Source organism: Octodon degus, unplaced genomic scaffold (genome assembly GCF_000260255.1).
Source record: "Octodon degus isolate 3935 unplaced genomic scaffold, OctDeg1.0 scaffold00073, whole genome shotgun sequence".
In the NCBI taxonomy this organism is placed as follows: Eukaryota; Metazoa; Chordata; class Mammalia; order Rodentia; family Octodontidae; genus Octodon; species Octodon degus.
In genome coordinates this window covers 8,602,922-8,614,298 of record NW_004524649.1, presented here as the reverse complement: position 1 = coordinate 8,614,298, position 11,377 = coordinate 8,602,922, and positions in this window count along the sequence as shown.

Genomic DNA, 11,377 nt, shown 5'->3' with positions numbered 1-11,377 from the left:
AATAGAATGATTTGTTCTAATGGTGTTTGTAAATGGGATCACAAGTCCGCATCTTGTACAGCAATTAGCCACTAAGAAGAATGTATGCAGTGTATTATTTGTTGAAACTGTCCTTCCGATATGATTTGAAACTGTCTCATTGCTATCTGTTTGTCAATAAAACTTTGAGAAAAAAAAAAAATAAATAAAGAGGGGCCGGGGAGATGGCTCAGTGGATGAAGCACTTGCCTGGCAAGTGCAAGGGCCTGAGTTCAATCCCCAGTTCCACCAAAAAATAAAAAAATTAAAAAATTAAAAATAAAGAAAACTAACTTTTGAGCTAAAATAAATTATTCCTTTAAAAACCCAAGTACTATACTCTAGAAATAAAACATCAGAATAGTGAGTGTGGCATAGAGTTCTCCTGAGACCTGTATTTCTCTAATAATAAATCACAGTCTATTGAAATTTTAAAGTTTTTAATGTTTTCAATTTTACATAAGCTTTGCACAAATTCATGGATAAATACAATCAGATGGGGGTAAAATATAAAAGAGAAGGCTGCAACAAAGACAATCTTTCCTGAATTTATGGCTTTGCCAAGAGCTGTTCTTTCTTACCATTCTCTTCTTTAATTAGTAGAGATATAATGCTCAATCCATGTTCAGCTCCACATAGCCCCAAGGCTTCAAGATAATCCAGTCTTTCATGTTTTAAGATGACCTTTGTTTTAAGCATAAATCCTTTTTTTGTTAAAAAAAGAACTTATTAACAAAGCCATTCTTCAGTATAAAAACCTAACTAAATGGGCTTACCTCAGGCTAATTCAATCAACTGTATTGTTTCTTGGCATCCAATTTTTAGAAGAAAGAACCAGATGACAAGATGAAAGCTTATATTATCCTAAATGACGTTGGGTTGCAGGGAATCTTTATCTGAGAGACGTGATGTCTGATGGACCTGTGTAATGAAACAGAAATGTCCTGTTTATTGATACAACTCCATATAAAATAATCAGTTAAAATGGAGCCATGTGGTACATAGAGGATGACAAACAAAGCTCAGGGTAAGGACCTCCCACATCCTGTGAGGGTTCTGAGGAATTTTCCTGATGAAGACAGACTTTCAGAGACTGCCTGGTTCCCACCCTCGTATTCCCCTTGCCCCACAAGCACCTGTAGTTTATTCCTGTGCCCATGAATCCTGAAAGCTAAAACCCTGGTTTGATGAGTCTCATTTTTCATCTAAGGCAATCTTTTTTCTTTACCTAGAAAGAGCTAAAAACATTTTCCAATAAGGTATCTAGTTTTCTAGAGTGATTTCAACCCAGTTAGGGTTTCCATGTTTCTTGATTACATTAAATGCTATCACTGCCCTGCTCAGGGTTGTTTAATATCCTTTATGATCCTTAAGCCTTCCTCAGTTTTCCTAGAAAAGTGGAAAAGGCCAAGACCATGATAAATCCACACTGAAGGAAATCATATCAGTTCTCTGTATGCGCATCCACAGTTGGGTCTTCTTTAAGTGAAAAGACACTAACTATGCCTTGGGCAGTGGAAATGCCCACAGCCCTACTAAATCAGAAGGTTGGGCAGAGGCTCATCAATCTGTGTTTCAGTGAGACTTCTAGGGATCTCTGATGCACACGCAGGTTTCCTTCTTGAGCCTGCCTCACCGTGCATTCTCTTGTTCATGGACCACTCGAGCTCTTAGGTGTCTAGGAGAGGCTGAGCCCTAATTCACAAGCAGGCTGTGCCTTTTGTGGAAGAAACTCTGAAGGCTAAGAGCCAATCACCAAGGATTTCTGTTTTAGTTAATTTTAGTTACTCAGGAAATTAAAATAACTTGGAAACTGTTGGCTAATTGCTGTGTCTTGGGACTCTGATGTTTATTTTCATGTAGGCATTAAGATTACATTCTTGTAAGGTGGAAGGAAATCTATGACTTTAAAGTTTATGTTAATGCTTTGTATTTCCATGGAATTTTTATGTGCCCTATCTAAAGTCCACTATTCTTTTTTTTTTCTTTCTTTTTTTTTTTTTTTGTACTGGGACTCAAACTCAGGACCTCACACTTGCCAGGCAGGCACTTGTACCACTGAGCTATATCCCTAGGCCCAAAAGTCCCCTATTCTGAAATTCCAAGTCTAGTGTTTAACAGAATTGTAGGCTCCTCTCCAAAGTACTCCCTTCTTGTGAATTAGAGGACAGCCTCTCCAAGACACCTAAGGAGCACGAATGGTCTGTGAACATCCGTAAGACAGTCTCAAAAGAGTGCAAAACACACATTCACTGGACTGCTGTAAAGGCGAGATTTTCATTCTGTTAATGATTACTACAACTTGACTGTTTCTTATGTGAAAAACTACTTTTTTCTTTGAGTAGATAAAATACTGAGGGCTGGGACGATAGCTCAGCAGAATAAGTGCTTGCCTGGCAAGCTCAAGGTTCTGAGTTCAATCCCTGGTACCACCAAATTATCTGAAAAAGGCAGGACCTCAGAATAATATGAAAGATTTTGTAACATACAAGTAGAGGAACAAGTGGTGAGCCTGTGAAGAAAGAAGGAATAGATGAGGAGTAAAGGAGAGAGAAGAGCAGAAATAGAGGAGGGTGGGAGGGAGGAGATGCCAACAGAGGCTGGTGTTGGAGCTTGCTATTAAGAGAGGGCTATGGTGGGGGGTCCTCTGGTTTTGTGGCCAAAGGAAATTCCAAATGTCTAATATTGAATTGAAATTTTGTTTTGCAGTGCTATCAGTGTTCCTTTCCTTCCTCTATGCCACTCAAACATCTTCTGTGTGTGGAATATTTTGCATTTTGAAGAGCGTAGAGCTGTTAGTTGGGTGTCTGGGTCAGTGTGAGAAGGAAACTGCAGTCAGCAGACAGAGGTCACCGTAAGGACAGACATGCTGGGAAAAATGCCCAGAAATCTCAGGCAAGACTTCAGATGTCTGGGATGTGGAGGGAGGTCTGGGGCTGAGCTTATTTAAATTTCCAAGATCTTAAGTCTCCATCTCTCAGATTGCAATCTCAGAGAGCGACCGATTTGTGTCACTTGGGGTAGCATTTGCTCATATTCATCATCCAGGAAACATCTTTACATTGCCAAGTACAGAGGGAATTTGTGGATATTGCTTCCTTTGAATCACTGGGATAAGACACAGGATTTCCTGAGGATGACAGTCTTCTCTCTAAGGCTGTGCAGCTCAATAATGTTTTCTGCAGTGATGAAAAGGTCGTAGATCTTCCCTGTCAATTCAGTAGCCACCAGCTACAAGTGACCATTGTGAACTTGAAATAGGGCTAGTGCAACTAAGAAATTGAATTTTTAATTGCCACAACCCATGTGGTCAGCAGGGTCCTGAGAGGGTGCAATGAGAGATTAAGAAGAGACAAAACACATGAGAAGAGGAAAGTTGGGCCCAGTTGGAGCCTGACCTTTCTGATGGAGTGGCAGAAACAGCCCGGTGCAGTCTGCATCTTTATTTATATACAGTAGAAAGGGGGAAAGCACATGACAGGGCCAAAAGTGCAAGGTCTCAGGGTTTTGCTGAGACCACTGAAAATGAAACATTCTCAGAGCTACTTGTGCTGCAGTTAACACCAAGGCTGAACACCTGCCCGTATGCCACCAAGCTAGGGGTCAACTTGTTTACACGGTCTGCCTCTGGAATTTTATGTTTTGGGCACTGGCTTTGCTCTAGTCCCAAGGAGTTTGCTAACCTCTGGCTCTTCTGTGGTTCAGCCACTCCCCACATTAATTTAATTCAAATAAATGCATATTTAAGGATCATCACATGCCTGCCACATTGGACAGCACAGGTGAAGAAAGTCTGGTACTTCTGTGTTTAATCTGCTATATCCTGTTGCCAACACACAACAAAACATACCCATTGCTTGAAATGCCTTGACTAGGGTTGGGGTTATAGTTCAGTGGCACAGTACCTGCCTGGCAAGCACAGAGCCCAGAGTTCCATTCCTGGTACCAAAACAGAAAAACCTGACTATAACTTTGAGCAAATGATTAAGGAAACAGCTCTCCTCAGTCACCCTGAGTTTCAGTCGGTATTTGCACTGTCTTGTCCCTAAGAACCTATTACAGTGTAGCTCTAGCTCAGCCTATGAGCAGGGAGCACATGCAATGAATATCTTGGCTTAGTGTAACCAGAACTTATTTTTTTAAAAGTGTACAAGCTGCTATTTTGACTTTGACTATTTAACACCATCCACAACTAGTGATTCCAGGGGTGAGCATCCAGTGATAACTATTACGAACGCTCTCAATCCACCTCCAGTGCTGCTATTTTGCCCAGCTTCTGGCCAGTGGGCTCCTTTAATATATATATATATATATATATATATATATTCCTCACTTCCACCCTCTGTGACAGGGACTCACAAACTCACTGCAGATAATACAAGTGAGTGGGGTGTAAACTTTTGAGAGTTGTCTTAGTTACTTTTCTCATTGCTGAGACAAAATACCTGATATCCAAAATTAAGAAAGGAAAGGTTTATTTAGCTCAGTTTGTAGAGGTTTCAGTCCATAATTGGCTGTCTCCAAGGCAGAGCAGCACATGGCAAAGAAGCAATTTCTGCAGTGGAAGAAGACAGCAAAAATAGCAAGAGCAAAAAGGGGAGGAGCAAGCCTCTTGCCCTTCCTTATATTGTATGCAGGCTACCTGCCCTAGGGCAGGATAGCACTCATGCCAGCAATCCCAGCCCTGGATAAGAACCAATCACAAATTCTAGATTCAGCTGTTTCTGAAAAACCTGCCCCTCATGACCACATGAGGCTTAAGAATTATCCTGGATGCAAAGCATAACAGGAGTTGTGGGGACTGTGGCTAACCAGAAACTTCAAGCTAAATTGGACAGACAATGGCCCTCAACCCCAGTGACTTGTTACCACAGAGGATATGGACACACTTTGACTGATCTTTTAAGTATTCAAGAGAAACTAGAAGTGTGGATTTTATGCAAAATAGCCTAATCATTAAATGTAGGCAACTTAAACCAAATTATTAATATCTGTGCCTGAGTCAAATAAAACAAAATGAGAAAGCATAGTATAGAACTTAGGACCTGGGCTCAGAGATTTAGGGGTCTGATTTCCAAGTCCTCCACTTGCTTGCTGAGTGATCATAAGCAAATGGCTTAATCTCCTTATGGTTCTGCCCTTCCTGGGGATTAGGAGAAAATAACAATCTTCACCTTCAAGGTGGTGAAGACGTAATATATTAATTGTCATCTCTGTAAACCCTTACAGGCCTGCCTGGTACAGAGAAGACATCTCATAGTTATTGCTCATGGTCAGTAAGCCTGTGAACTGGCTTCAATCCATGTGGCTAATTAACTTCTGATAATACAGGGGCATAGCTTTTCATTTTGTGATGACTGTGGATACTGAAGAAACACATGCACCTGACTAGTTGTTCCAGGGAGAAATGAAAGATTTGGCTACCTGTTACAAACTGCGCAGTACTAGTTCTCAATCCCCTTGCTCAGGCTCCTGGGATCCAAGTCTACTGACCTCTGCTCAGTGTCAGGGCACTGAGTCCACTGCTCCATTCCTGAAGACCTCAACTTCTAAACTCAGGCTCCAGGATCTTATGGGACAACCTCTACTCTGTGCTATTTCACACATATCCTCCACTCCACTTGGGCTTCTACTTCCAGAACACCTTTATCCAGTCCGTAGGTCTCTGTGTCCTTCATTCCTTGGCCAGCCCACCTGGACCCAAACCATAGCTAGAGCAAGAAGCAAGTCATTAAGGAGAAATGCTCACTCTGATTTCTTTGCAATCACATTCTTATAAACTCTGATCCTAGATACAGAAAACTCTCCAGCTCTCCAAGATCTTCAAATATGGTACCCATTTACCATCTCTGAACACACACACGAGCACACACAAATACACACACACACATACACACACGTGCGCGCACACTCACATTAGGTGACTATCAAGGAAAATGAGATGCAAAAATAGGCTCAGTAATTGCAAGCAATTTAAAAATATAAGAAAGACAAAAATATGCAGAGAAAGGCAGAGAGCAAGCTTAACATTAGCACCAAAAGAAGACTAACTGGTTCACAGAACCAAGCATATGACAGCTAAAAGCAGAACTCTGAATGTACTATTATGTCAAGTATGGGACCTCAAAGATTATGACCAGCACTTGTAATGATCAAGGCAATAGGAATTAACTTTGACAGCTGGATTTGAGGCCATTCGTAATAACATTTATATTTCCTCTTGTAGGTTATAAAGCAGTATCTTCCTCCTAACAGCATAGTCATCTATGTTTGTGTTTATCTGCTCAATCAGACCATTTGCTCTTTGAAGGTGAGGACATGTCTTTCTAGTTTGGTCTTTATGCCAACTACACATCAAATCTGCGTGTTTCCTTCTCTTTTCACAATTACCCCATGAGCTAAAGAGGGCTGGAGTTGCTCAGCATATAGACCTTGTTTTCACAAAATTTCTTTCATGCTTGTATGGAAAGAATATGGTTTCTAACCCAAGAGTATATGAGTCAGAATTATATAATATTGAAACAGAGACAGACTGTATTGACATGGGTAAACCTTACCACTCATCATTTATCCATACAGTTTGATGGGACAACATGAAAAAAAGCATGGTGAGAGAGAATTCCAATGCAGTTGGTTGCCTTGGAAAAATGTCTTATTTGCCTACCATTCTGGTCGAGCTCTCACTTGCTTCTTTCCCTGCAGAATGAAGGCACTGAATACATTTTTAAGTCTGTAGCCCCAAATTGTAACCCTAAAGAAGTCATCCCCCATGAACCAGCGTGTCACTCATCAGAGGTAGTCACGGCCAACTACTTCCTTCAGGTTCTTCTCTTTGGGCTGCCATCATTTCCCACCCACCTTTCTCTTTACGAGGGTCTCCACACTGGCCAGGGAAGACACAGGCATGAGAATGTGTAGGGATTTGGAGCTTTCAGTACAGAGTTACTCAATGTCCTATTTGAGGAAAGGCTGAAAACTTAATGAGGTAGCTGTGCTGTGTATTTATATTGTCAGTAGGTTTAAATTATTAATGCTTCTTCCATCTCCTGGGTTATTTACATTTAGTCATAGAAATAGGAAATGACACAAGGGAGTTTTCAGTTCTAGAGTCATAGCAAGGACAAATATTATACAGCAGCAGTGGGTTATTTTATGGGGATAGAGTGATTTAATCTTAACTGCATATACATGTATAACTTTATATAATATATATTCATATAACTGCATGTATATACATAGATATCTGCATACCTCCTAGGCCCTTCCTTTTGATTTTTATAATTTATAAGCTACAATTTTAATATCTGACCATGAAATTGAAATGGTCCAAAAATAAAGTAGTAGATTTTTGAGCCAAATAAATCCACTGCCATTAGCATACTGCAAGTTGGAGGCTGCTAATTACTAATTATTCATTTGGCTAATATAACCAAGCATAAAGAAAATGAAATTAAAAGAAGAGAGCTAGAAAGGACAGAAAAATAAGATTTAAGGCAGGCAAACTACTGCATCAAACTCCCTGGAAAACCTGTAAATAAACCAAGTTTTCCTGTTTATGCCTAATTTCTCCTGCGGCACCAACTCTGTTGTACAATCTGAAGACAAATAAGTAGAAGAAAGAGTGGGAGCCCCTTTCTTGCTGTTCCTGACCCAGTTCTGAAGGGGGGCTGATTTCCAGGCCCCTTGGGAGCACGGGGATGGAACCTTAAGCAGGTTTCCGTTAAGGACTGTTTGTTCTCCTCTTTGTGTTTTGGTGACCACTTTTGGCAAATGAAGTGACTCAACATGTTCCACTGATTATTTTTAGAAGAGTTTACCTCGAGGGAAATGGCCAAGCTGAGTGATGGGTGATGTCACCTCCCAGCTCCACATAGATGCTCCCATATGCGTGGTCCTTGGAGTAAGTTCCTGCACCCCTCCACACTGAATGGGACAGATTTGCAGAGCTGCATAGAAGCTAAGAGAGCTGCCTCTAATTCTCATGAACAGGAGGTCCAGAAAACACTGGTGATTTACCCATGCCCCGAGGAACAGGGGCATGATGCCAGCTTTGCAGAGGCCTGGACCATGGGCATGTCATGAAACCTCCCGGCTTCCCATGCCCCAACTGAAGCATGCCTCTCCACTACGCACTGAAGTTTTTAACACATTTTCTGTGTTTTAGTGGACAACAATTACTGTATTGGAAAATATCATCTGTGCTGCTACATGAATGATTGAGCATATGTTTTTCCTCTTTCAGGTAATATGCATTATTTATCTAAATATTAAAAAGCACAAAAGTTATGGCTTGAAAGCTACCTACTTAGATAAGCCCCGTGGATTTGTAAAGCACAAATACATTTTCAGTCTTGATAAATACAACATTTATCAAATTCTTGTGTGTCAGACACTGTTCTAAATATTTTTCATATACTTACTCATGATCCTCAAGACATTGTGAGATGTTAGGTGCACATACCAACTCTCCACTGTAAGTGTAATCATTATCTACTGCAATGTGGATTAATGAAATTTTTAAAATAAAATAGAAGAGTTAAAATAAATCATCTGGAAAGACAGAATTATGAGTAAAAGTTATTATTCCTGTTTTGCAGATAAGAAAACCAAGGCAGGTGGGCATCATCCAGGTGTGGTAGAACAAGTATTTGATTCCAAAAGTTTGACTTTAAGGCTTGTGCTCTAAACCACTGGTTGCCCAAATGTGCCAAAAGTTGTAATATGAAGGTCAAAGCCTTCATCTAGGTCCTGCTAGCTTTCTTCCAAAGGTTAACAGGCTTTTCAAATTCCTTTTTTTTTTTTTTTTACTGATACTGAGGAGTAAGCTCAGTATCTTTACACTGAGCTACATTCCCAGCCTTTTTTAATATATATTTTTTAAAGTTTAGAGACAGAATCTCACTAAGCTCAGAGACTGGGCTGTAATTAACTTGCTATCATCCTGCCTCAGCCTTTCAGAGTGTGGACCACCATGCCTGGCTTCAGAGTTTTAGTAGGAAAAAAGTCCTGTCCGTACCAGCAAATGCAATCAATACACTCGCATGTGCTCCTTACAGTGTACTCTGGCCATGGCCCTCTAAGAACCATAAGGCAACCTGATATGAGTGTATGATCAGAGTCTCAAGAAGGGGTGGGTTCAGGAAACCCACAAGGGAAGGTTCCAATCCTGGGACCAACACAGGAGACTGTGACCACCTCGAAGGTAGGAGTCACAAAAGAATGGGCTGGAGAAACCTCTTGCAAGTAAGATACTTGGGGTCCCAGGTTAAGGGCAACAGTCACAGAGCACGCAGAAGCCTGGAGACCAGGGAATCAGTGTGCAGCTGACTTTACTCTTTGTTCCCATGCTCTGCTTCCTAAGGTACCACCCTCTGGTTGTACCCACAGGGGTGAGAAGGCAAAGAGGCCCAGAAGAGGCTATCTCCCGAGGTCAGATTCTCAGGGGCTGGAAGAGGATGTAGAGGGCAAAGAATGGGTTGGAGAGGGAGTGGCAGGTGGGAAAAATCCTGCCCCCAGAACCTCAGTATGATGGAGAAGTCCAGGAAACTCCAGCATCCTTGGAGATCCCTTTCCTGCCAGTCTGTTTGGGCTCGGCCTGCCCTGGAGCCCTGATCCTGTCACACCTAGTGTCTCATGCAGAGTTCCTGAGGCTCTGAGAGATTTTCCTTCCTTCCTTCCTTCCGGCCAGTGCCCCTGGTGAGGACAGCACTTCCTGCCCCACCAGCCTTTCCACTTCCTTTGCTGAGGGCAGAGCTCAGAGCACACTTCCCATTCAACCACATGCTAGACACTCTCTTTGTATGAGTGGGGTTTGCAAAAGGAAAAGGGATCAGGAGTAAGAGGGAGGATGCAGGGAAGGGAGGGAAGGAGAGTAAAAAGTAAGATATGCTGTATACTCACACCAACCCCCCACAGGCACCACAAACACATAATAGTAAAAAATTGTCATTTTTAAAAAAGTGTCATTTTACTAAAGTTTTAGGAAAGGGAGGTTGAAAATGCCAGAAGTCAAAGCTTAGTTTAGTTGAAAAATTTTAATGCAGACCTACAATTTTATCTTTCTCGTTTTTCTGGACAAGTCCAACTTTAGGAATTTACCTTTAAGATAGATTATTTGAATTGAATATTTTCTTCCATTTATTTTCAAGATACTTAACAGTTTTTAGATATGGAAATTTCTCAATTTTTCTATGTTAATGTAGTTATCAGTTACCTTATTGAGTTCTTTAGTTGCTTATAATTTTATAAGGCTTTACTATCCCCAGTATATTTTTATATCAAAACAAATAATACTAATATTACATGTTTCTTCCTAACATATATACTAAATATATTTTTAATTTAATATTTTTATGTATTTAATACAAGGGTCTACAGAGTCTACAGGGTCTCACTATGTAGGTCAGACTCACAGTGATTCTCATGTTTTCAGCCTCCCAAGCACTGGCATTACAGGTGCGCGCCACCACGCTCAGTCTCAATCGCTGTCTCAGCACACCCAGCAAGCAGGGCTGCCATGGCACACCGGGCGTTGAACCTCGGCCGCTGCACTCTGCCTAAGCAGGCACTTTAGTCCACTGAGCTATCTGGCTGACCACTAAATATATTTTATTGCTTAATTTCTTTGACTAGCACTCCCAGAATGTTCATGAATTTTGATAGCACCCCTATCTTATTCTTGAAATAGACATTTACATTTCCTAATTTTAAACATAGCAATTCATATTAACATATACTTACTGCATTTCATTCACAATTTATATGCTATCTACTCTTATTATACTGTTTTTCCTTTTAGATAAACAAGAAATACAGAATTTTTATGTAATTTTATGTTCTATGGAAATTGATTTATATTATACTACATTGACAAGTCATACATTATATTACATTTACAAATTGCTGCCTTTATATTTCTAGCATATATATTCTATTACATTGCTTGCTTTATTAGTAAAATATTTGCCTAAGTTGAATTTCTCAATATTTTATTAATATCTTGTTATTGATACTTGTGTGAGATTATATTCTATTATATTTTTATATATTTAGACACTGATATTAGAGATAAAATAATTTGATTTTAATTTTTTAATTTTGATTTAGTTAACATGATAAAGTAAGTCTGGTACTTCTTGGTGCATAATTCTTTGGACAATTTTTTCGTTTCTCCTAGAGTTTCAGGAATTCTAGAATTTATTTGTTTGTTTGTTTGTTTGTTTGTTTGTTTTGGTACTGAGGATTTAACTCAGGACCTTATGCTTGCCAGGCAAGTGCTTATTCTACTGAGCTATATCCCTGGCCCTTAGAATTGGTTTTTTTTTTTTCATTTTTTTTTCTTTTCAAAGTTTTATTGATA